At 44.3% G+C, this 27,500-nt stretch overlaps 1 protein-coding gene across 1 annotated transcript in view; it reads right to left on the bottom strand.

Annotated features, from left to right (window-relative positions):
* The window catches only part of LOC135106537 (cell adhesion molecule 3-like), a 147,575-nt gene that overhangs the window by 3,244 nt on the left and 116,831 nt on the right, over positions 1–27,500 (bottom strand). The window lies entirely within an intron of this gene.

Raw genomic sequence — 27,500 nt, 5'->3', positions numbered from 1 at the left:
TCCTGTCTCAGAGAGGAACAGCTGCAGCCTGACAGGAATATGTTCAAACTCACTTGTGCTACACGACGTCTCTCTGTGTGTGTGTGTGTGTGTGTGTGTGTGTGTGTGTGTGTGTGTGTGTCAGTGTATTCATGTATCTGTCTGTCTATCCATCTTTCTGTCTGTGCTTTGATTTAATAATATTAGCCATCAGATGTTAAAGGGAAGTTGCTTGTAAAGTGTAACTAGTGCGTGAGGTGTAAGAAACAAAAATGGAGTGTAATATTCAGGAAATGTATGCCACACTTTCCCCGGAAATTTAAAGCCGGAACGTTGGAGAGTTTTCACTGCGAGGAGTTTTAGTGTCCGTTCGTTGAATTAGCTTCTAAAATCTTACTAGTTTTCTCTTACGTGCCATAAACATTATCCATTGTGTGCGTCATGTTTGAACAGCTGATGCATGTATTATGATACCTTGCCTACCCGCCCTGCTTCACCTTCCACACAGGACTTCTTAGGCAGAGAACGCGAAGATTGCAGCGGGCGGACAAACGCGCGGCGAAATACCAGAAGGGTCGTAAAAGCAAGTTTGTTAAATTATCATATTCTGCTCTGGCTGGGAAAGCACACGCCTCTCTCGACTTGAAGGTATTGTGTGCAGATTGCTAATGAATTTTTCGAGAACCCCACGTTTGTGTGAAACTGTGAGAACATTTTAACTCTTAAGATAATTTTGCGATCATGCAGTATTTTCCATCCGCAACATTAGAGAGAGAGAGAGAGAGAGAGAGAGAGAGAGAGAGAGAGAGAGAGAGAGAGAGAGAGAGAGAGAGAGAGAGAGAGAGAGAGAGAGAGAGAGAGAGAGAGAGAGGAACATATATACACAAACACAAGTACGAGTATATTACTCCTATTATTATCAGCCATAACATAATGCTTGTATTGTAAACGATAATCACTGGAGGTGCTTTCTTCAAGAAGTGCTCAGAAACTGTCTGACAGATAAGACGATGCTGCTTTGATCTTCCCCAAAACGATCCACATCCTCACAATGACACCATTTTGATCGACAACTCTTGTACAGGACATGCCTTCTGACGTGTTAACGTACAGTGAAGTGGTGGCGGGAAGGTGATGCAGTGTGTGGACGCAGCGTACCGGTCAAGTAGGACACTGTCAGCGTTAATTTCAGTGTGTTCAAGTCAATTGTGAAATGTTGAAGAAGTTGTGCATCACGTAAACAATTGGACGCTCCACGCACAGCAGCAGCAGCAGGTGAATGCATCACGAGAGACCAATGCGGAGAACATCATCGTTTCAACTAATCCAGGTACACCACGTTCATGAATTACTGAAGGTGAGGTGTTGGTCTGTGGCTTTGGACATCTGTCCCTTTACTCACCCTAGACACTCACTCCAGGCTGCTGGGGTCCACTACAGCCCTTCACAATCCCTCTGTGACTGTGTTCTGGAGATGTTGCCCTCCATATTATGCAAAAGGATTTGTCACTAATATTAATAGCATATCGTGTTTCTTTTCATGCGATAGGGGAAGCACGCAGCCCTCACGCCTGTCCCTCCTATCATGGATTACCCAGTGTCCTCATCACCCCCTTCACTGCCTTGCCGTGTGTTGCAAATACCCGGAACAGGAATGAGCCTCAAAACCAATGGAGACATAATCGAAGGACACTGTTGCGGTAGAGGATTAGTTTAATGAACACGTGTATTAGTGTGTTTGCGTTGCGTGAGGTGCATTATTAGCTTGGCGAAATGTTGAGGGAAGTGAGTGCGCGAAGTGTGGGTCCGCGCGGCGTTTAATCCAGGGCGTTGCTGGCAGGTGATGAAATAGTCCCCCCGTGAATTACCGCATTCCAGTTATGAAGGCGAGAATACTGTTTCACTCACCTCTCTTACTGCATTATTCCCCTTCGCTCCCTTCCCTTCCTCTCAACATCAACTCCCCTCTTCTCTCCCATCTTCTCTCCTTTCTCCTCTTCCCACCACATACAAAACAGATACATATTACTTCGCCAGATGCTACGAGAGAGAGAGAGAACTATTTTCTTTCAATTTAATATCACCGATGCCTTTGTCTTCCTCCTCCACGCCCGACTCCTTCAGACTGTAAGGGACGATTTTGTTTCCCGCGCCTCATATTCTTCCGTGTTGTCAGTCCTCGCACGTGCGTCGTCCTGTATTTTTGTCAACGTCGCTCTTTGTCTTCTTATCCATTCCTCAAATCGCATTTCTTCGCCTCACACACATGTCTGTCTCCCTGACGCGGATCCTTTTCTCTCTGTCCCTCTCTCTCTCTCTCTCTCTCTCTCTCTCTCTCTCTCTCTCTCTCTCTCTCTCTCTCTCTCTCTCTCTCTCTCTCTCTCTCTTCGTCCGCCTCTTTACCCCACGCTGTACATTTTGCTTTCTCTCACCAATCCTTCATCTCCTTCCTACTCACACGTTTGCTAGCTTTCTCTTTAATCCAGGCCTCCCTCCCGCCGTCCCTCCCTCTCTCCCTCCCTTCCTTCCCAGCTCCCTTTACCACCTCTTTGCACTTAAAAACCAATAATGAAGTGGGTAGAGGAAGTCATTTATGTCACAGAAGGAGAGGGTGACGAGGAGGAGGAAGAGGAAGAGGGGGAGTAAGAGGAGGAGGAGGAGGAGGCCAAGTCGTCCCTCTACACCTGAGCTCCCGTCGGGCGTCACCTGGCCGGTTTACAGCATTTTTTTTTTTCCCTTCGCCGAGGAATAATTATACCTGGAATTACCTGTCGCTGAGGGAGGGAAAACTGTCTTAATTACTGCACAAAAACGAGCAACATGAAGGAGTAATGGGTGTCGGGGCCGTTTGGTCTCTCGCCTCCACGCCCCTGAGACCCTTGAGTTGCTTCTTTCTCTCTCTCTCTCTCTCTCTCTCTCTCTCTCTCTCTCTCTCTCTCTCTCTCTCTCTCTCTCTCTCTCTCTCTCTTCATCCCGCTGAGATCTTATTTTCTATTACGATCCTTTGCGTCATTGTTCCCTTCACCTTATTCTCCTCCTCCTTCCGCGCAATACCTTGAACCTGCCCCCCCTCCTCTCTCTCTCTCTCTCTCTCTCTCTCTCTCTCTCTCTCTCTCTCTCTCTCTCTCTCTCTCTCTCTCTCTCTCTCTGTCTGTCACAACCACACACACACACACACACACACACACACACACACACACACACACACACACACACACACACACACACACACATACACGCAGCCTGACGTCTTGTGTTGCTGCGGGACGTGGCCGATACTGGTTGTGTGTGTGTGTGTGTGTGTGTGTGTGTGTGTGTGAGAGAGCTTGTTTTATGTATGAGTTATATAACATACGCATCCTACACACACATACACACACACACACACTCTCTCTCTCTCTCTCTCTCTCTCTCTCTCTCTCTCTCTCTCTCTCTCTCTCTCTCTCTCTCTCTCTCTCTCTCTCTCCTGCAAAGTTTATCTACGTCGGGACGGAGCAGCGGCGGGGAGGAGGCGGCGGGCAGACTCGGGTAGTGCTGTAAGATCCATTTTTCCCCTTGCAACACACGGCCTGGCGCCCTTAATGTGCCGCGCCTCACGGAAACTCTCCCTCGGTTATGGTCAGAGTTTAAATACATCCCGAATTCTTGCCCCGTTCGGCCGTAACGTTGCGGCACATCAGGGCACGTTACGGTGGAGGGCGGATATCCTTTGTGCACCTTCGTAGTGGCCCGTAAAAGGCTGGGTAGAGTGCGCGTTGTCTGGGTTGACGGGGAGGAGAGGCCGCGCTGACGAGAAGTACCAGCACGGGGCGACAGGGGGAGGGATGAGGAACAAGGAGGGGAAGGAAGGTTTGCGACCAGGTAAGGATGTAAGAGCGCGAGTGAGTGAGTGAGTGAGTGAGTGAAAGGTGAGAGTGTTTTTCATGTCTTGGGAGAGAGAGAGAGAGAGAGAGAGAGAGAGAGAGAGAGAGAGAGAGAGAGAGAGAGAGAGAGAGAGAGAGAGAGAGAGAGAGAGAGAGAGAGAGAGAGAGAGAGAGAAATGGTGTTTTTTGTTTGGCCATAGAATACAACATACATATACATCATAACGTAAATGTTATTTGACTATATCCAATGAACCGAGGCTTCTTACGGGCCCGAAAAAAATATAAGAAAAATGTAGCGAGAGACATATTTTCAGCTTATATATACACAGAAATGAGAGAGAAAGAGAGAGAGAGAGAGAGAGAGAGAGAGAGAGAGAGAGAGAGAGAGAGAGAGAGAGAGAGAGAGAGAAACAAAGAGACAGAGACGACCAGTATTCAACGAACAAACAATGCCAGTATCACCAATCACAATAGATACATTTATATAAAGCACAGGAGAGAGGAAAATAAACAGAAAGATGACAAAAGCTACCATTAATTAACTTCCAAAATAACTCGATGAAAGGAGAGAGGAGAGGTGCTGCAATGGGGAGAGGAGGGCAGCACCAAACACCGCCACGGTAAGGAAGGTGAGAAGAGAACCTGACGTGTGAATAAGAGACACAACATAACAAAGGAAAGTATCTGATATCTTCACTAGAGAGAGAGAGAGAGAGAGAGAGAGAGAGAGAGAGAGAGAGAGAGAGAGAGAGAGAGAGAGAGAGAGAGAGAGAGAACACATAAGAGAAGGGAAGGAAAGTGCTTAACGTTGTATTAGGGAAAAAAAAACAACAAGTACAGTGCTTCGTCTCTCGGTGAAAGGGAACAGCACTCCAAGGAAGGTCAAGAATGCGTATAAAAGGGAACATAACCAATACAAGGGTGAGAGCAGGACGGTTTGTTGTGCTGGGAGAAGATCGTGCCAGAATAATGAAAGGGATTAATCTGACGTGGGAGTAAAACAAGGAAACCCTATTAGGCATACACGCCATTGGCCAGAGGTGGAGAGAGAGAGAGAGAGAGAGAGAGAGAGAGAGAGAGAGAGAGAGAGAGAGAGAGAGAGAGAGAGAGAGAGAGAGAAAATGGACAAAACTCACCAAATTAAATAAAACAGAGATAATGAAAACAAAAACAAAACCTGTGACGTTTATTGGGATTCCGTGACGCAGAGTGACGCATTTAATAAGTGACGCATATGCCGGGCTGAATGTTACGTGTGACGCCGAGACTCCACGCCTGCTTGAGTTGAGTCGAGATGAAACACACGGTGGCGAGACTGAACCGACTAATGAAGCCTCGAGGCGTGATGAAAGCAAGTACCCGCCATGAAACCGTGTCTGCTTTGCCTAAACACTCACCCACCTACACACACACACACACACACACACACACACTCTCTCTCTCTCTCTCTCTCTCTCTCTCTCTCTCTCTCTCTCTCTCTCTCTCTCTCTCTCATATACACTCACCCAAGGAATAAATTGTCCGTTTTATGTCAACATATAAGTCTCGTCCCTCTTTTACTCTCTTCTTCTTCCTTTCCCTCTTCCTTCTCCTCTTTCTGCTCGTTTTCCCACTTTCCCTCCTCTCTCTCTCTCTCTCTCTCTCTCTCTCTCTCTCTCTCTCTCTCTCTCTCTCTCTCTCTCTCTCTCTCGTCTTCCTCCTCTACTCTTCCTCCATCTTCTCAATTCGTTCTTTTGGCTGAAGTCATCGTTATTTCAATTTCTTGTTCTAATGGAAAGTGAAGGAAATATTAGACGAGTCGTGGGACCTTTACGTGTGTGTATATAGTGTACTTTTTTCTTTTTTCATCTCTCTCTCTCTCTCTTCTTCTTCTTCCCTTCTCTCTTTCATCGTCTGGTAAAGAAAAAGCTGATGAATTTCCATATATGTGCATCCTTCTTATATATTTTCCTTGTTTTTACTTTTTTTCATTTTTGTTCGTATTTTCTTTCCATTTGCTCTGTTTTCTTTTTATTTTCTTACTTTTTTTATATTTCGGGAACTATTTTTATATCTTTCCTTTCACCATTTACTATTTTTTTCTGTACTCATATTTTTTTTATCTTCATTTTTTTTTTTAACTCATAGACTTGTATTTTGTATTCATGTAGTTTTCCCTTTCCTTTATTTCCTCTCTGTCTTTTCATTATAAGATCTATTCTACATAATTATTTTTTCCCTCTTACTATATTCCATGTTTTCTCTCTTTTATTTTCTCATCACAGAAAGTATATTCATTTCTTACTTATTTATTTTTTCTCAATTTTTCATATCTTGTTTTAATTACAGGATTTGTTTTACATTTTTCCTCCCTCTTCCCTTGCTATATTCAGATTTTTAAACCTTTTTTTCATTTATGGGTAAGCTTAAAAGTTCATTTGTATTCTTTTATTTTTTTTTCAGCTTCCTACTTCATTTTTCATTACGAGACCTATTTGAAATATTTTCCCTTCAATTTTTTCTTTATCTCGGCTTTCGTTTATTTCGGGTTTTTTTTTCATTACAGAGCTTAAAAAGAAAAGCGTATATAGTTTGTATTGATGTATTTTCTTTATTTTTCATTTATTTTTCATTATAACAATCATTTCATATTCTTTCTCCTTTACATTTTGCTTTTATTTCTGCTTTCGCTTACTTTCTTTTCATTGCGGTGATTAAAAGTTAATTTATATTACTTGTATTGATGTAATTTCATTTTTCTCATTCATTTTCATTACAACACTCATTTCATATCCTTTCTTCCTTACATTTTGCTTTTATTTCTGCTTTCGCTTACTTTTTTTTTTCATTGCGGAGATTAAAAGTCTATTTGTATCACTTGTATTGATGTATTTTCCATACTCTCACTTATTTCTCACCAACACCCACTTCACATCCTTCTCTTTGCTGCATTTCGCCTTTCCTCTTCTTTTTTTATTTTCCTTTCCACTACGTTCTTTTTTTCACTTTTCTTTTCATTACGGAGCTTAAAGTCATACCAGGAACCGCGGCGAGAAGCTGATATTGGGCCAAGTTATTTACCGTGGACTGCCGCCTTCCTCCACGCAATGCCCCGACAAAAATGTAGCCAATAGGGTTGATAGTCCCCAGCCACACCACTCGCCGCCACCCTTACCTGATTATGAGGAGGCAAGGTGCAGATACGAACCAGTGGGGAGAGTGTGGGAGGAGGGAAGGTGAAGGAGTAGAGGGTTAGTGAGCTGGAAGGAAGTGAGGAAGTGAAGGGTATGAAATGTGTTCTACTTGCGTTCTAGTGATGGTGAAGGAAGGGTGGGTGGGTCGGGTTTGAGGAGAGGAGTTATTGGTAAGGTGATGTAGAGGAATGAGGAAATAGAACGTGGGGGAAGAGATGAGAGTTTAGAGAGAAATGAGAATGGCAGAGTAGAGAGTTTGAAAAGAGAGCGGTAAATAAGGAAGAGATACGAGGATAACAAAGAGTAGAGAGTTGGTAAAAGAGAGCGGGAAAGACTCGTAAAGAAGAATAGAGGGGAAAAAGGGAGAGAAGTTAAAGAAAAGGAAGGGAGAGGTATGTGAAGGATATGACAGATAAAGAAATGAGAAGTGAATACGATAAAACTTAAAAATAAAGGATGCGAGAAAAAGGATCGAAATAAGGAGAAAAAGACCAGGGACTATTGAAAAACAAAAAATAAATATGAAAACAATAAATGAAGAAGAGAGACAATAAAAAAGAGATAAAACAAACAATACCGGAAAACTACAAAATAAACAGACGAAAACAAGTAAGAGAAAACCATAGACGAAAAACAAAAATCAAAATAACAGAATAAAAGAAGGGAAAACAAGAGATAAAAGAGAAAATGAGAGAGCAAGGAAGTACAAAGGATCAGAGAGAGAGAGAGAGAGAGAGAGAGAGAGAGAGAGAGAGAGAGAGAGAAAGGCAGGAGCAAGCGGGGGAGGCGAGGCTGGGAGTGCAAGGTTGTATAGGAAAGGGATAAAGCAAGAGTGAAAGTCGACGCAGCGCTGACAGGCCGACAATGGTTTCGTGGTTTACTGTATATTCAAAACTGTTAAGTCTTCGTTGCCAGGTCATCAGAGAGAGAGAGAGAGAGAGAGAGAGAGAGCAGGCATACAGGAATAGACTCTTAAAAAGTTACACTCGCAGAAAAAGAAAATTGAATATAGTTGTGATGAAGATAGACAGTATTAGCATTATATGTAGTAGTAGTGGTGGTGGTGGTGGTGGTGGTGGTTGTGGTAATAGTAGTAGTAGTAGTAGCAGTAGTAGTAGTAGTAGTAGTAGTAGTAGTAGTAGTAGTAGTAGTAGTAGTAGTAGTAGTCGTAGTAGTAGTAGTAGTAGTAGTAGTAGTAAAAGAAATTTTCCCTCAAGACTCAATAGAAAAGTAACATTAGGGACAAGCTGAAATCTCTCTCTCTCTCTCTCTCTCTCTCTCTCTCTCTCTCTCTCTCTCTCTCTCTCTCTCTCTCTCTCTCTCTCTCTCTCTCTCTCTCTCTCTCTCTCTCTCTCTCTCTCTCTCTCTCTCTCTCTCTCTCTCTCTCTATATATATATATATATATATATATATATATATATATATATATATATATATATATATATATATATATGAAATTCCCAAACAGGTTATTATCGTAAGGGTGCTGCAACAAGTCACTTTACCAGAAAGATAACATTATTGATATGACAAAGAAATTTATACTTTTGTTACTTGGACGTGCTGTGATTCATTTAATTAATATTCTAGGTATTTTTAGTATTTTTCACCAATTTCCCCAGAAAATGTGTTGTTGTTTTCCAGTAGTTTTCAGATGTAATAAAATGTGCGATGATGAAAAATTTGTAGTAGTAGTGGTGGTGGTGGTGGTGGTGGTGGTAGCGGTAGTAGTCTTTGATTCCCAGTTGTTCATTGTGTCATTTTTTAACATTGTTTCAAAAAGTGTTATTTCCCGCTGTTTTGAGATGTAATAACTGAGGTATGATAGTTTTAAAAAATTGTAGTGGTGCTGGTGCTGGTAGTGATGGTAGTAGTTTTTATTTCCCAGCCTTCATTATTCCTTTTTTAACAGTGTCTTCAGGAAGTGCGTTGTTTTATGCAGGTGTGATAATGAAAAACTGTAGTAGTAATAGTACTAATAATGGTGGTGACAGTGGTGGTGGTGGTGGTGGTGGTGGTGGTGGTGGTAGTGGTGGCCTTTGTTCCCCAGCCTTCATGGTACGTGGCAGTGATTCACTGGTGGGTTTATTCATAGTAATTGCTCATTCTCAATAATCTCCGTGTTTTGCATACATTGATTGTCCTGCGTGATGAGGCGAGGCGGCGTGATGGAAGCGGCGCGGCTGAGGCTTCATTTTCAACTTTCATCAACAGGGAAAATGAAAATAAAAATCTCAGCAATGAACCAGTGGTGTACATGTTACGTCAAGAGTGTGTGTGTGTGTGTGTGTGTGTGTGTGTGTGTGTGTGTGTGTGTGTGTGTGTGTTTGTGTGTGTGCGTGCGTGCGTGCGTGCGTGCGTGCGCGTGCGAGCGAGCGTTATTTTACGCCGTACGATTCGTTCTCAACATAAAGAACAACTTTGGGTGAAATGGTCCATAAAATACTTCATTATATTTCTGGAAGTTTTAAGCGGAAGCATTATGGAACGTTTACATGGACGGTACTTTCCATTATTCCTTTCCATTCCGCTACACCGTGCACGACGTAATGCAAATATCACAATGCCATGGACGAGAAATTGAAAGGAGTTGAAATAGTTCTTCATATTGGACGATCGTGGAGTTCATGAAGGAAATAAAGTGGTATTATGTATTCCTTCTATCAGAGAGGCCAGGAGGGTGAGGCAACGTGGTCAGACGCAGGTGTTGGCGAGGCCCAGAGCAGGTGCCGCCATGCCAGGTATTATGGATTGTTGTTGTTGATGTGACGTGGGTGTGTGATGGCAGTGTTGATGGTGTAACATTTCGAACTGAGGAAGAAAAACATGAAACGCAATAGATCTGAATACTTTTAAAAGACAGTAACTAAAAAAAATAAATAAAAGGAGTATTTTTTGTCATATTATTTTGAAGATATGAGTTTGAGAATTTATTAGCGAAACAGTCGACGTGTAGCCTGCATCGCCACTCGTCTTGTCTCAGGATGCTGGAGTGATTTAAGGCATGGCAGCTTTTGATGATTTGCGTGTGTTCATAACTGAGATTTCGACGTAACATATTATCACAATATTTAAAGAAGTCAAGAGGATTTTATGATTTGACTGCTTTCATGGAACAGACGCAGCGCCGTGTGGAAATATTGCCACTCTGAGGAATGATGAAACGATTAAACATGCAACAAGATTTTTTAATTCACGCGTGTATTTATTTCATGCCCATCATAGAACGTAATCTGTGTATGATAATATGTATATGTGTATGTATGTATGTATGTATATGTATTTTTGTGGTATTGGAGCACTTAAAAGGTGAATAAATAATCAAGAAAATTATGGAGTCAATGTATAAATAAATAAATTTAAATGGATAAATAATGAATAATACACAAACAATGTTTTCATTTATAGAAAAAATACATCAGTTATTATTTGTGTGAATTATTTTGGAGCGGCGCAGTGAGCCTCGGGGACCAACGGGGACCGGCGTGTTCCATTGAACTCCCACACAAATTTTAAACACATCAGCGTCCAGGTGAAGTGCAAACTTTCTCTTTCCTTTTATGGGAAAAGTTTGTTAGTTGTGAAAGCAAGTATTCATGTGTATTTTGTTATGGATATAAACTTTTTGATAATATTACAAATCAATAAGTGTCCACATGCACCAGTAATGCAGTGCCGACAAATTCCAAGCTGCGTGTCAGCAGCGATAACGTCACGAGGTGAGGCCTGCGAGAGAGAACCGTGTGTCGCCCCGACGATGTGGTGAGCGCTGTAACATTTTTGGGGTTCAAAATGCTTGTGCTAAGAGTGGAGGTGAGTGGGCGGCTGCGTGTATTGAGACGCACTTGTAGGATGTACAGGTCGTGGCTGGCGTAAGGCACGACCTTCATAAGAATCTTTTTTGACTTGTAATTCACTGGCTAAACGTGTAAACATTGTACTTCGCTTGTCTGCAAGTGTCTTCACTATTTTATACCACTGTTCTCGTTGTTCATCACTTCTTGCTGAAAACTGCAATAACACTGTCCCGAGTGAATCTTACAAACCCACCATGAAAGCAGAATCCAAATCTGTCAACATAATTCATGGGTTTTACTGGTGTGCTGCTGAAGTATTCACACCACACTGACCAATGAAACTGTCCCTTTAACATGTGACCTGGCAAGCCTCTGAGTGACCTGACTTGACGCAGCCTCACTCCTCGCCCTCCTTCGTCCTTTTCACTCTGCCGAATCCAGCCTCGCCCTCACCCTCGCAATAGTTCCTTTCCCTGACCAACCGACCAATTCATGGAGAATCAGCACGGACCTTGTTCTCATTTAGCGAGAGAGAGAGAGAGAGAGAGAGAGAGAGAGAGAGAGAGAGAGAGAGAGAGAGAGAGAGAGAGAGAGAGAGAGATCACATCAGGTAAGGTTAAATTAGATTTCACGGCAAAGCTGCTTCGACTTAGGCAATAGAAACACACACACACACACACACACACACACACACACACACACACACACACACACACACACACACACACACACACACACACACACACACACACAAAGAGGAACAGAACAACATGCAGCGAAAGAAAAAGACAAAAAAAAAAAAACAGATTATAAACATTTTTTATTCTTAACTACCAATGTCCAATATAAAAACTAAAAAACGAAAACTCTTTCCTCTTTTTTTCATCGATAGCAGTCATAGAGGCGGAAGGGAGCGAGGGGCGAATACCAGAGCGCTGATAAAAGACATTATTCCACGTTGGTGTGTGCCGCGGGGGGATAAAAGTCAAGCTGGAATTATGACACAGTTCTCCTCCCTCACGCTGCCGCCGCGTCACCAGAACATCACCAGGGGAGCGCGGGATATGGAGCCACTGCAGGGAAGGGGACGCGGAATGAGAGTACGGAGTGGAGAGAGAGAGAGAGAGAGAGAGAGAGAGAGAGAGAGAGAGAGAGAGAGAGAGAGAGAGATGCCAATGTTAAGAGCATCCCCCTTAGTGTTTGGGATGAATGGAACGCAAAAGCATAAACACTCGGGATTAAAACAAAGTGTATTGCTCGACAGGTTGATAAAGGTGGAGTAGATGAAGCGTGGCTGCCATTCGTGTTTGTGAAAATTTTGTCCCTACCGTAGTGGTGAATGCCATCAACCACTTAGCTGCCGCACACACACACACACACACACACACACACACACACACACACTAGGATGCTGCATTAGTAACATTTTTTCCGTCAATTAATCTTTTTTCTAAACTTACTTTTTTCATTGATTACTTCCTTTCATGTTCCTTGCGGTTGTGCCTTAACGAGAGACACGCCTACCCTTATTTATTCCTCCTCTGTGTCACTGTTTCGTTACTTTTCACTGCCTGCTTTCCTTTATATTCCTCGCGATGAAAGACTCTTGACCAGAGACACATCTACCCTTATTTACTCCCTCTTCGCGTCACCATTTCGCTCGTCACGCACCTCCGCCGCGGCCTGCTGCGTGTCAACAGGAATTTGCAGCAGAAGAGCAATGAGTGGATTGGACCAGTGCTGCAGGGACAGGCTTTTCGTGCACTTTATTATATTTTTCCGTATTCATTTTGTGTGTCGCGTAATGGAGGCATTCACGAGTACACTGGAAATTAATCTATGTACAGGTGTTGCGTCCAGTCATTTTTGCATGTGTGTGTGTGTGTGTGTGTGTGTGTGTGTGTGTGTGTGTGTGTGTGTGTGTGTGTGTGTATGTGTGTGTGGAAAGTGAAAGCAAAAGTTATGTTGTTAATTTTCGTCCGTGATGTGAAATGTCAACAAAAATTTTTAGCTGTTCACTTCAGTACAAGGAATAAAAAGCTGCAGCCATCTATCGGAAGAATTCTTAACTACCCCTTAACTAGTACGTGTGTTCCAACATTTTCCCCTTTTTTTTTCCTATTTTCATGCAGTCATCATTTAATTTTGTTCATTTTGTTTACCTGCCGCGACACCAAAAAGCAAAAGTCAGTCATGTTTTTATTCCATTCCCTTAAAATTTATCGCTTTCAAGATAAATAGTGCAAATTATACTTTTTTTTCAGGCAGGAATGTTTTTTTTTTTTTATTTCCACGAGTTGTATAAAAAATGTCCTTTGTAGCCACGCGTCAGGTCAAACTAACACTTTTATATAATTTCGTGGTTTGTCATCGCAGCGAGAAGATTTATTATTATTTTCCATTATTCTTTTTTCATCATTGTTAATTGGCCCGCGTCTTCCCGTGCATGGATTTACTTGTTATTATTCTGATAAACCATTACTCATTCCCTTCCCTGGACAAGCCACGCACCACTTAAAAAGAGAAAGCAATAAAGAAAAGCACTAGCAACGTTTTCACTGTACTCTCTCTCTCTCTCTCTCTCTCTCTCTCTCTCTCTCTCTCTCTCTCTCTCTCTCTCTCTCTCTCTCTCTCTCTCTCTCTCTCTCCACTATTACGTAACCTTAACGTCCCATTTTTTCCCTTTCCTCCCCATTTCTCATCTTTACTTCCCACCACCACAATCTCACATACCTCTCTTTCTCTCCCTCTCTCTCCCTACCTCACTCCCTCACGCCTTGTCCATCCATCCACCTCCCCACCTTCCCCTCTCCCTTCTCCCCTTCCCTATCCTTATACAACACGGCAGTAACAACCCAGGGCAGCAGTAACAACTATTATAGAAAAACTGGTATTGGAATGGGAAGCTGTCGTCGAAGGGGAATTATGGGAACGGGTTGTACGTACGTATGTAGGTGACCCATTCTCTCTCTCTCTCTCTCTCTCTCTCTCTCTCTCTCTCTCTCTCTCTCTCTCTCTCTCTCTCTCTCTCTCTCTCTCTCTCTCTCTCTCTCTCTCTCTCTGTCTATGTGTATAAGTGTGTCCTCAGCAAATTTCGTCTTAAGATAATAGATAAAATACAAAGAAAAATTAATGATGATGGTAATGATAATTATTATATAAAAATATAATAGTAGTAGTAGTAGTAGTAGTAGTAGTAGTAGTAGTAGTCGTAGTAAAGTAACCCATAATGAACTCCCTTTAACCACCACACCTGCCATTAAGTCACCTGTCACAGCCGTACAACAAGCACACCTGATCCCTACCTGTGGCCGGGGTGGGTAGGTGGGGGAGATGCTGGTGCCAAAAACCCCGTGAACTGGTGACCCTGGGACTGTTATAGTGAGCTGGGCAACCTTTGACTGCCGACCAATAGAGGGAGACGAGGCGAGGTTCTTTTTTTCCACCTTTCTCTCTCTCTCTCTCTCTCTCTCTCTCTCTCTCTCTCTCTCTCTCTCTCTCTCTCTCTCTCTCTCTCTCTCTCTCTCTCTCTCTCTTGTATGTGTGTTTCTGTTTACGTCTGTATTTTCTTGTTTTTCATTTAGCTTTATTACTTTTTTTCCTGTTTTCGTGTTTTATTATGAACCCTTACATCTAAATCTTTTTTTTATTTCTTTTCCTTTTTTTTTTGCTTTGTCTTGCCTGGTTGTCTCTTTATGTGTGTGTGTGTGTATGTTTCTCTCTCTCTCTCTCTCTCTCTCTCTCTCTCTCTCTCTCTCTCTCTCTCTCTCTCTCTCTCTCTCTCTCTCTCTCTGGTCAGAATGGTGATGGAAATGGCGATGGGGACTGCTGGGGCTTGACAATTGGGAGGAGCGAGAGAGAGAGAGAGAGAGAGAGAGAGAGAGAGAGAGAGAGAGAGAGAGAGAGAGAGAGAGAGAGAGAGAGAGAGAGAGAGAGAGAGAGAGAGAGAGAGAGAGAGAGAGAGAGAGAGAGAGATGTAGTAAGGACATTTATGACAAAATCATCCTATTCTTTTTTCTTCAATCTCTTTTTTTAACCGAATTCACTTTTGTATTCATGTCCATTTAGAATAATCTTTTTTTTTACATCCAACCGTACTCAATCTTTTTTCTCCCTCCCTTTCCTTCTCTCTCTCTCTCTCTCTCTCTCTCTCTCTCTCTCTCTCTCTCTCTCTCTCTCTCTCTCTCTCTCTCTCTCTCACGTGGCGCTATTCCTTTTCTTTTTTTAATTATTACTACCGTGAATTTAGCAGCAGCAGCAGCCTGGAGCGACAGTTGAACCCGTATCGTAACTTTGAGCGTAAAACAGATAACAGAAACGTGGCACGGAACGAGCGTATAACGAAACGGTGTATCAAAGAGAGAGAGAGAGAGAGAGAGAGAGAGAGAGAGAGAGAGAGAGGGGGAGAAAGCTGTGGTGGTTGGGTGCAGTGTGGCTCAGAGGGGAGGAAACACGCGTAGCACAGCAGGACAGCACAGCAGGACAACACAGCACAGCACAGCCACACCACTGGTAATGAACAGCTTTAGAGGGACTGTGAAATTAAGGCTCGCTTACTGCCGTGTGTGTGTGTGTGTGTGTGTGTGTGTGTGTGTGTGTGTGTGTGTGTGTGTGTGTGTGTGTGTGTGTGTGTGTGTGTGTGTGTGTTGTGTTGTGTTGTGTTGTGTTTGTTTATTGCCGTCTTGTCTGGTCCCTTAAGGAAAAACTAGTCATAAAATGTTGGAAAACTGTATTCGTATGTTGTGTTGTGTTGTGCCGTGTGCTTGTTATTCATTGATGTCATGTCTCGTCTCTTAAGGATAAAAAGTTCAACAATTAGTGGGACAGTATTCGTATGTTCAAACCATAATGTATTTATGTGTACAGCAGCTAATGCTTAATAGTTAATATAATCTAAACTTAATGAGACGATGAAAAACAATAAAAAAAGAAAAACGTATCTTATTGGCAGTTTTCCGACCGTATAGAGATCATATAATCAACAGCAGCATTATCATCAATCACCATCGTCATCATCATTAATCACTATAATCATCATCGTCATCATCACCTCATTTATCTTTCACACTGTTCCACAACCTAACTTTTATTATTGGTTGATTTGCATACCAAAGTAAATTTTCCTTACTTTCTGTATACTCTCTCTCTCTCTCTCTCTCTCTCTCTCTCTCTCTCTCTCTCTCTCTCTCTCTCTCTCTCTCTCTCTCTCTCTCTCTCTCTCTCTCTCTCTCTCTCTTGACATAAGCCGGTGAGAGAAGTAAAGCCGTGTGGCGTAGATTGGGCATAGAGGGAATGGGTTAGGGGACTGTGTGTGTGTGTGTGTGTGTGTGTGTGTGTGTGTGTAGGGCGGGTGTAGATGAGAGTGAGGTGTGAGGTGGGCCGGGCATGAAAGAGCCGCCGCTGCCGCTGTCGGTGTGAGAGGGTAAGGAAACCAACATAATATTCAGTTCTCTTCACGCGCATTATTTTTGTCCTCCACCCATACTCCTGTGGCCCAAGTTTTCTCAAAAAGCTTTTAAACTAACTTTTTCCAAGGATAGCCTAATGCCTTTCCCCGCCAAGCCCCGCCAAGCCCAGCGCAGCCCAGCCCAGCCCAGCCCAGCCCAGCCCAGACCAGCCTTGCATCACCCCGCCCCAAAACAGCTAGACAGATAGCCAGACAGCACCTCCACCACCTTCACCACCTCCACCACTTCCTTCACCACCACCACACTGCTTCACTCCACCTCTCGGTCTTATCTTTCCCTCTCATTTCCCTTCTTTAGTATACGTTTCTCTATTTCTACCTATTTCTCACCTGTACTAACTTCCTTTGACACCCTCCAACCCCTCCTCCTCCTCCTCTTCCCCTCCTCCCCCTCTTGTCGTTCCCATCTTGCGGACTAACACACGCCTTCGCCTTTCGACCTCCTCCAGAGTTCCTTCCCCTCCTCCTCCTCCTCCTCCTCCTCCTCCTCCACTGTAAGACCGAAGTTTGGTTGCTTTGAAGCGGTTGGGGACTTAGCTTTGGGACCGAGGAGGGCTGGTTTACTTCCTCAGACAGGCAGGTAGATAGATAAACAGCTAGGCGAATAGATAGATAGATAGATAGATAGATAGATAGATAGAGATTTGTTGTTAGATTTGAAAACAGATAGATAACTGACAAAAATTATGTGCTGAGATAAATAGATGGATGAGTTGTTTGGTAGATAGGTATTTGATAGATGGTTAGATAGATAGATTCATTACTTCATTCACTCACTTATTCTTTAGTGGATATATATTGATAGATAGATAAGAAATGGGTGGATGGATCACAGTAATGGGTTTATAGGTAGACAGATATACATGGATAGATGGGTAAGTAGATAAATAGATAGACAAATAGATACACAGTTGAGATCATGCACACCTAATTTAATATTCGTTCATTATTCGTTTAATTACACAATTTCTCCCCTTTATATTTTGTACTTCTTCGCCTTCATTATTCCCCAGCTAAGAATGTGTCGCAATGTGAGTCTTTTTTTAGATGCAGAATGCCAATTTGAGTGCGTAATGAGATGAAACTTAATTAACTTCTCACCTGTCGAGGTAATTAAGCATCTGTCTGTCTGTGCGTGTGTTTGTCCGTCTCATTATAGCACACGGCAGGTAGTGACAGCGCAAGAAATAATAGTCTCCCTCTCCCACAGATTGATGCTGGCAAATTAAGGCAAACAACACAGTCCCACGTGCCTAAATATGGAACTTAACCCACACACACACTCACACACACACACACATAAACACACACACACACATATTATGACCTTGGAAATAAAAAAAAATAATGCTGCGTCCCTAAAATTAGAGCAAATTGATAAGTTAAGCAGAATGTATATGATGCAATAAAACCACCGATTTAATGACCATAGATCACCTGCCTGATTGATTGCCACCATTGCACCCTGTGTTTGTCGCAACTCACACCACACACTGCGTCCATCATGTGTCAGTCAGTAACGCAGAGGCAAGGTACTGTGTGTGTGTGTGTGTGTGTGTGTGTGTGTGTGTGTGTGTGTGTGTGTGTGTGTGTGTGTGTGATCCAGGGTTGATGCACATAAAAAAAAAAAAGACAAAACCATGAAAAAAAATAAATTCCACTATGGTTAATTTTCATCCCTTTTTCTTCAGTCCTTCAGTCATCTGATAAAATGGCAGTCTACGTGTAAAGTCTGATTATTGATAGATTCTTAGGTAAAAGAATTTTGAGTGAGAAAAACATGAAACAGTAAAAATGAGTGTAGGTCATCCGCCTTTCCTTCACTACACATGTCTAACCAGTGAGAAAAACACGAAACACAGTAAAAATGAGTGTAGATCATCCGCCTTTCATTCACTACACATGTCTACCCACTGCGGCTCCTTGTCACGATTAACATGTTCACATCACCATCAAACACATCACAGCGGCGCAATCTTACCTGAAACCATTATTAACAAACTACTATCGATACACCCAGCCAGTAAGGAACCCAGTGGCGGGAATGAGTAACACAACGCACCCAGTAAGCACTAAAGCCACCAACGAAGCTTACAGAGTCACAAAGAGGCAATCACTTCATCTTCCCCCACCCACGGCAGTTTCCTCAGCGCCTCACACAGGACCCGCCCACGCCCCGCCGACCACCGCTGCTGCATTCCTGGTTTACGCGGGGGAAGAAAAAGAAAATCGCACAAATATTTAACTATCAAGCCAAACCCAAACGACAAAAGGAGGTGGAATCCTTTTAGGCGCATATGAAAGATTTGGGTCCTTTCCTCCCCGCACGAGTCCCGCCGCTCGCGTGTTGGGCAGGGAAGGGCGGGCGAGGTGCGGGGCGCGGCTGCAGGGGTGAGGCTGGCAGGGTGAGGCCGCCAGGTGGGGGAAGACTCCCTGGCGTGCCATAAAGCGCCATAAGTTGTCTTGAGACCCGATGCAGCCTCGCCCTACTTACTTTGCGTGGGTTCTTTCCTCCCTTTCTTTCTCTCGTTTCCATTCCGTATTTCCTTCCCATCCCTCTCTTTCTTCCGCTCTCTCGCCTCTTCAATCTTTCCCGCCATCTGTTTTCTTTTATCCATCCACTCTCTCCCTTGATTTCCTCTTTATTTTCTCTGATATGTTTTTTTCCCTTCCTCCTCTCATCATTTTCCTGGTCTCCTTACTAACTTTCTTTTTTCCCTTTCCTTCCATTACATAATTTCCCTCGCGTTTCATATTCTCATAGTTTTCCTTTCTCTTCCCCCTCCTCCTTTACAGCATTTTTATCCTCCCCTCACCTCTTCCTTGTCTCCTTTACCAGCCTCTCCTCTTCTCTCTTCTCTCCTCCTCTCCTCTTTACGTCTTATCTCTCCACCTTACACCTGCACTCCCTCCCCTCACCTTTCTCCCTCCCTCTCTTTCTCTTCTTTGCCTTCCCTTCTCTGCCCCGATCACATGTGCCTCTCTCTCTCGTTCATTCTCACTCTCCCCTTTACGCGCCCTCCAATACACTCACCACATATTCCTTTAATTTCTTTCCCTTTCCTCTCCTCCCTCTCACACACATTTCTTTGCCTTCCCGCATCTCCTTCTCCCCTTTTATTTGTATTTTTTTTCGTATTCTCTCTATTTTTCTGTCTCTTTTTCTTTTCCTGCGACTTTCCCTATTTTTTCCTTATTTGTAGTCACCTCTCTCTCTCTCTCTCTCTCTCTCTCTCTCTCTCTCTCTCTCTCTCTCTCTCTCTCTCTCTCTCTCTCTCTCTCTCTCTCTCTCTCTCTCTTCATACACACATTTCCTACAATATTCCTTCCTCCTTTCTCCTTCCTTCTCTCACACATCTTCCCCCACTTACTCTGCATTTTTTTCCCTCCCTTCTTCTCTCTCATCTTCCTTCCTTCCTTCCTTTCCTGCACGCACTTCCTTCTCCTCTCCTCTCTCCTCCCCACTCCTCCCCACTCACTACTTGTTCGTTAAGTGAGTGGGGTTAGAGTTGGCCTTAATTAGCAGTCATGTTTACTCCAGCGAAAGGGAGAGGTTATTGCTGTTTCCTCCTCTCTCTCTCTCTCTCTCTCTCTCTCTCTCTCTCTCTCTCTCTCTCTCTCTCTCTCTCTCTCTCTCTCTCTCTCTCTCCCCATCACCCACGAACTCACTCGTAATAACCTCCAACTCTCCCCACCCTTGCATATTTCAGTGGATGTTGGAGGTGGGAGGAGGAGAAGGAGGAGACAAACTCGTATAGATAGAAGGAAATGAAACAGCTGTGGTAAGGAAGAAAGAAGGGAATGAGAAATAAGACGATAAGGATGGAATAATTGAAGGAAGGGAAAACAGGTATAGGAGAAGAGGAGAAGGAGGAGGAGGTGAAAGAGGAGGAAGAGGAATAGAACAGCTGGAGGAAGGAAATAATTTTAGATATTAAGAAGTGAGAGAAAAGACGAGGATGAAAGACAGAAAGGAGAAGGTAAGGAGAGGAAAGGAGGAGGAAGACAGGAAACGAGGGAGATTGAAGGAAGAGAGGAAGGAAGGAGGGGAAAAGGAGGAGGAAATAGTTGGGATACTTCAGGAATAGGAGGGAAGGGAAGGATAGAAAGACGGAAGATGAGAAATGGAGTAGGATAAGAGAAGGAAGAAAAGGATATTGAGAGAAGAGAGAAAGCAAAATAAGAAACAGAATATGGTTAAAAAAGAGGAAATAAGAAGATAAGAGTGACGAAAGAAGAAAAGGGCAAAGAGAGAGAAGAAAAAAGAAAAATATGAAAGGGAATATGGTTGAAAAGTAAGAGGAAATAAGAAGAAGATAAGAGGGACGACAGGAGGAATGAAAAGGGGGAAAGAAAGGAGGGCAGGCCACGGTAACAGGAGTGATAGCCTGCTTATTGTACGGAAAAGATTGCTATTGTCTTACATCTGTATCTTCCTGGGCCGTAAAGAACACTTCTAATTTTCTCGCAGCATCAAGATATAAAAGAATTGTTCGGGATGAGAAAACGTTTTGATTTGTGAGGCGAGAGATAAAGAAAGCGAAATAATGGAACGCCCAACTCCCACACCCTCACTGTAATCTTCCGCCACACGAGGGGAGGAAGATTCTGCCACACCCTGTACCTGTATCTCACTGACCCACCCTGTATATTCCCTCCCTGCTTAGCTTTTCGTTCTTCTACTTTTCCCCTTCTCTTCGCCCACCCTTTATCCTCCTGACTCACCCTGTATATTTTTCCCTGCTTCCCATTCACTCTTTTTCTTCTTCCCTTCCCACACCCTGTATCTCTTCTTGACCCACCCTGTATATTCCCTCTTACCTGATCTTATCTCTTTACTTTTTCCTTTTTTCCTTGTCATTTCCCACACCCTGTATGTGACCCTTCTTGTTTATTCCCTCCCTTCTTTATCTTTTCACCCTTCCTCTTTCCCTCTACCCTTTCTCCTCTCCACCCTTGCTACTCACCCCACGCTGCATTTTTTCATGGTCTGCATCATGGCGGCTTGACAGTTGAATATAAACTACATGATGCAGGTGACACCATTCCATATTAGAGATAGCAAGGACATCAGTTCTCTCTCTCTCTCTCTCTCTCTCTCTCTCTCTCTCTCTCTCTCTCTCTCTCTCTCTCTCTCTCTCTCTCTCTCTCTCTCTCTCTCTCTCTCCTCTTTTATCACCTTTAGTGCAGATTAATAATAAAATGTTCGCTGGTATTTCCTGCAAACTTTGTTGAATTCATATTTAATGACTCACTCGGTCACTGGGTAAGAGGAGGAGGAGGAGGAGGAGGAGGAAAAGGTGGTGGGGAGAAGAGGAGGAGGAGCAGGACGAGCACTAACAGGAGGAAAAAAGAAAAAAAAAGTGATGATAAAAAAGCGGTGGAGGAGGAAAAATGAGAATGAGAAAGAAAATTAAGAGAAAGAGTGATAGTCGGAGAAATGGGCGGAAGAGAAAAAGGAGGAGGAGGAGGAGGAGGAGGAGGAGGAGGAGGAGGAGGAGGAGGGAGAAGACTATCTGCGAGGGAAATGTGCAAGACGCTACAGAAGTGCGTGAAATAAGCCGTTTTCGGACCGTGGCTGCGATTGGACTCTCCCTCAACTGGCCGGGAGTTGCCGCAGGACTCCAGGCGAAACATTCCATTTGTTGTACCTGTATTTTACTCCCCACCAACCTTTCTTTAATCGGCTGCTCCATTTGTATCATTTCCTGCGTTCCTTTCGTTGTTGTATCGCCTCGTGTATGTGTGTTTGTGTGTGTGCGGTGTGGTGGTGTATCTGTGTGCGTGTGTTGATGTGGGATGTGGTCAAGGTGAGGGAGGGCGGAAGGGAGGAAGGGCACGCAAGGCTTCCCTCGTAATAGCAGATTCAGGATGGTGCGAGATCGAGCGAACTGGCCGCCAGGGGGAAGCTGGGCGTGATTTAAACGAGAAATTTTACACCAGCTGTTTCCTTCTCTCGCGCGTTATTGGCCACCTTATTCACAAGACGCCTCGAGCCACCCAATCGATGCCTCTGCCTTCCTTGCACTGTCCTGCCGCTGACCCAATGCTTAGTCACGCCCCTGAGCATCATTCTGTCTCCTCACCTCACTCGTCTTTCCTTATTACCCCTGCGGTGATAGAAGACCCAGCATCTGCCAGGGACACTAAGCGCCACATTATCAAACCTTTTCCCTTCCTCAGTAAATCTGTTGGGAATAATCTGGACAAGTTTCTGAGTAAGCGGTATAATTCTCCACGCGACAAAACTCTTCAGGGACTGCATGTTGTTTCCTATGAGGCTGAAATAGTGAAGTTCAGTGATTGTTTTCCCACCCTCCCAGTAAGCATTTATTGGTGCAAGATGGATTGGAGGGGCTAGGCTCGGCACACCTGGGGGAGGAGAGGACACGTGCTAAAGGTGATAGGAAGAGAGGACTGATAAAGGTGGAGAGGGATGAAATGCGAGAGAAAAGGAGGGAAATGTGAAAGTTGGAAGGTACTACGTGGATGGAGAGGTGACGGGTGGAGGATGGAGGGTGAAGGCGTGCGACACAAAGGGAAACAGGGCACAAGGATCGGTGGGAGAGAGGAGAGAGAGAGAGAGAGAGAGAAGGGAGAAAAGGGGAGAGGAAGAAGGGAGAAAGCGAAGTCTGGTAGATGGAACATTTACGTCAAAGCAAAAAAAAAAGTGGAGATTACATTGAGTGGTGGAGAAAAGGATATATTACCGTCAAGGGACATAATAAATCAGTTTCCGTTCCCGTGAAGAAATAGCGAACTCCTTCCTTGAGTTTCCGCCACTTTTTTTCCACCCCCGTCTTATTTTTCGGCCTGACAAAGGAAAACTATAACATTTCTGTCACAAAGCAAACCGTGAATGCTGTGAGGGACGTCGGGGCGAAGGTGTGAGTTCTTTCTCAATTTATTTCATTTTTTTCCTCTCCCCCTTTTTTCTTTCCTTCGTGTTATCTGAAGTGGGTGAGCGTGCAGGTGTTGGCGAGGGTCCAGTCTCCTCCTCCTCCTCCTCCTCCTCCTTCCTCCTCCTTCCTATTCCGAATATTGCCCGATCAGGTGTGCAGACCATGTGTTGTTGCTGCTCTTGTTATTATTGTTGGTAGTAGGAGTAGAGGTGGTAGCGGTGGTGCTGGTGCTAGTGGCGGTGAAGTAAAAGCCGGATCGGTAAGGTAAGCGTGGGCGGAAATAGGAACATGGCGTATGCTGGTGAGGTTGGATGAAATTGGTATAGGCCTGTGTTATAGAGTAGGTGGTGGTGGTGGTGGTGGTGGTGGTGGTGGTAGTGGGAGGACACACGCACCATAGGAAATAAGGGAAACAGGTAACGCTGAGTTCTGACTGGTAAATAAAAGTACGTGTTTATGAAGCCGCTAGAGGACGCTGAGCTGTGTGATGCTCGCCGTGGAGGGATGAGTAATGCATTTCTGGCGATGATGTTTCCAGTAGTGAAAGAAGTGTAGATCTAATGACAATTAAATAGTTGATAGTTTTTAAAGAGGAAACAAACTTGTCATTGCATCTCATTCTGGCAGTGAACCTTTTTTTCACGTTTCTTATTTCATATTTGTAAATAGAAGGTTTCATGACACTTACCCTCCAAATTTACTTCATCTTTTGACCTTTCTTTAGGGACTATCACTTCAGCGGGTCATTTTTTTCGTTCGTTTTGTTCCCCTTGACCAGTGTCCTTGAGCTGGTGTGGGGACACACGCCCACTCCTTTGCCGCCCACATTCCATGGCGCGCCTTTCCCCTTGGGACTTGACGTCCCCGGCCGGTCTCGCCTTTGTCCCCGACTTGACCCAGCCTCTGGCCGCCTGCCTATCACCACGTGGGGGTGAGGTCAATCCTCACCCTTTGTCTCCGGACGCCAGCCCTGGCCGTGACCTGACCCGGCCAGCGACCACCCATACATCCCCAGTCCGTGTCTGCTCAGCCTTGCTGGTGGGAGTCCGCCCAGCCATGCTGACGCTGGCGGACATGGGCAATCCTCGTAGCGAACAAAGCACATGGGGTGTGGGCGTGTGTCCCCACACCAGCACATCCTTCTTACATACACACACACACACACACACACACACACACACACACACACACACACACATGCAATACAAATATCGCAGAGGAGATAAGGCATCGTGCATGAATACCTTCCCAATCGCCAGAAGGAGGGCCGGAGTAAATGGTGGTAGTTGTTGAGGAGGTGGCGGGGGTGTAGAGAGGCGGGAGTGTGATAATAATATATGGTGATAGAATGATGGCGGCGATGAGGATGGTGGCGGACGGAGGGGGATGGAGCACGGAGGGAAGAACAAAGCAAAGGGATGTAAAGGATGAGGAGAAAGAAGAGGAGGATAGATGATTGAGGAGGGACAGGCAGAATGATGATAAGGAGGAAGGAGGCTCAACGTATCCATTCTCCCACAGACAAGAATGGCGCGGGTGGTGTCTGATCAGGCGAGGCGTATTTACATAACCCACTAAACCGACACTAACACACACATCACTCCGGCGGCGGGAACACTCCTCCATACCCCTCCCACCACCGCCACCACCACCGCCACACACATGCCTGACGGAGAGGAGCCCAGTGCGCCCTTCCGACAGACTCAGCGATGCCTGTGAAGCATTTCGCGACCTGGAGGAGAGCGAGAATAGTCTTCCCCTCCCTCGCTCTTCCTGCCCGACACGCAAGACATTAGCATAACACGGCTCGCCCAACATATTCGCGCGCCGCCTGATCGACCAAGACCTACAGAGCGTTAAAAGCTACATGGCGTGAACCGGATTTAAGTGAGTGGGTGCTGCTGCTGCTGCTGCTGCCTCGGCCGGAGCTGCCTTTTGGTGCAGAGGAAATCTACGGGGGGATGTTGTGGGGATTAGGGAGTGTGTTGGTGGGTATGTGTGAGTATGTGAAGAGTGTCTCCTCTACCTAGCATGATTTTTTTTTTTTTTTTTTTTTTTTTTAGGGGTGAGAGTAAGAGGCGGAGAGGTGCACAGGCAAAGAGACTGGATGGGCAAATTTTTACGTACACTAAACATTAAAGAGTTTGGCCGAGGGAAGTTACTGATCAGCTTTTGCATTTATAACACGGATCGAATGGTGATGTAGTGGAGTAGAAAGAAAGTCGTACAGCGATGCCGCCAGAGAGAGAGAGAGAGAGAGAGAGAGAGAGAGAGAGAGAGAGAGAGAGAGAGAGAGAGATAACAAGCACGAGAGGCAGCAAGGAGTTAAAATATCAGTAGCAGAACCTTCAGAGCACCGGTGGAAGAACATCAACTCTGAATTGGCTCGGTACACATTGAGGAAGGTCACAGTACGAGAAAAAAAAAGAAAGCTGAAACGAATAACCGTTGAATTCGATCTCAAGTGACGGTCGCTCTTCACACACAATAGCCACACTTCATACACAAATGGAGGAAGGTTCCCCTATACAGCCAGAAAATGGAATGAGTAAAGCTGACATAAGCGACACTGAGCCACTAATTTCACTGTACCACCTGGAGTTAAGGTATAAAGTTTCCGGTAGTAGATTTATGGCGAAGGAAAACAAGGGGATGTTTAATGCAGAGGGAGGGAGAGAGGCTGGTGCTGCCGAATGTCATTAAAGGGAAGGGAATGGCGGAGTGCTTGGTTTTGTCTGGCTGATCCATGGAGAGAGTGAAAATGTTGCACTGCAGGCCACCAGGTTTTCGCGTCACAGTCAGACATAAAAGAAATGGCTTGAATGTTCTGCAATAACTCGTTGGGAAAGGTGCACGTGCAGAGTGGGGACGCCTTCAGACCAGACACCATCACCAACACGAAATTGGATAGGATGGTAAGTTGAGGCGGGAGAAGAGAATAAATGGGAAGTTTGGTGCGTCAGGATACTGTGGAACTCAAACTTCGCTAGGTGGAGGAGAACACTGACCACTTAACCACAGCAGCAGCATCAGTAGACTGGCCGGGAAAGAAGCATGATATGAAATCCCAAAGAGATTCAATCCGAAGGAGGACGCTCTAAAAAGTAAAAGATTTATGCAAGACTCTACCCAAAGTTTTCGAATTATGTCAATGATATGAATTTTTTTACCTGTTATCGGTGACTTTAAGAGTGGATGACTGAAGTATACTTAAGAAAGGAAGCTCACCAGCTGATCCCCGCCTGACGAGTCTTTACCGACATTTCAAGGTGACTGTGACTTGAGAAATGCCTCCAAATATTCCAGAAGTTTTATAAAAGCTGAAATTATATCTATGGGAAGGTGAATGGTCATGGAGATAAATTAGATGTAATCATAAATCCAGTTGGAAGGAAAAGCAGGTGTTATCAAAAGCAGGATAACTTAGACAATTACTTACAATTAATAGACAATATTCTAATGTTGAGTTTTAAGCAGCACAGGAAGATGTCAATCAAAACGTTAAGCTATGGGAGCTGTGATGGGCTGCAGGAAACATTATTGTGAAAAATCAGGCACGAGGCGAAGAGGAGAGACGGAGAAAACTAAAATATTCGAAGTCAACATTTTAATAAAAGTTTGTGCAAAAAAAATGAGCCATAAAAATGGAAGAGACGACAATCATGACATCTCGATTGAACATTGGAAGAGATAAAAAGAGATATTATTTGAGATATGCTTCCAAAGGTCAACACAGCAGTCAGTGATGGAAACTCTTACATATTTTCTTTAATGGAAAAAAACGTTAGTGAGTTTTTAGAGCAGATTTTGAACAATTTCGAACATAAACGCAAATAACACGAGTCTTGGCCCTCACAGGATGCAGCGGCTTCTGGGTGTTGCTTCTCCAGTATTGACAGCGCGACAGCAAACCCACATGTGCCAACACTCAGGCTTCAGAATATGGAAAACTTGTCTGGCCTCTTCGACTTCCTGAATCACACGCATAATACTCCTGAGTGTTAGAATAGAACTCTTTACAATGGAAATATAGATAGAAAAGTTGGCTGGTCTCTTCGACTCAGTGAATCAGCCACATAATGTCCTGAGTGTTAGTCTTTACAATGGAAACAAAAATTATAACTCTGGAAATAAGAATATTGCAGCTGTAGATCCCGCCACGTCGCGGAGCCACGATACCAGAGCCATTTCCGCCTGGCTGGTTCCACGGCCATGCGGGAGCGACGCGATGGAATACAGAAATAAGATTGCTGCCGGAGAATCGCAGAGGAAGGTTTAATACAAAAAGCTTCTATCATACTCTCTTGAACGCAAA

This window comes from Scylla paramamosain, chromosome 13 (assembly GCF_035594125.1).
Source record: "Scylla paramamosain isolate STU-SP2022 chromosome 13, ASM3559412v1, whole genome shotgun sequence".
Lineage (NCBI taxonomy): Eukaryota > Metazoa > Arthropoda > Malacostraca > Decapoda > Portunidae > Scylla > Scylla paramamosain.
Note: the sequence above shows the minus strand (reverse complement) of the source record. Positions and strands in the feature narration are given on the sequence as shown.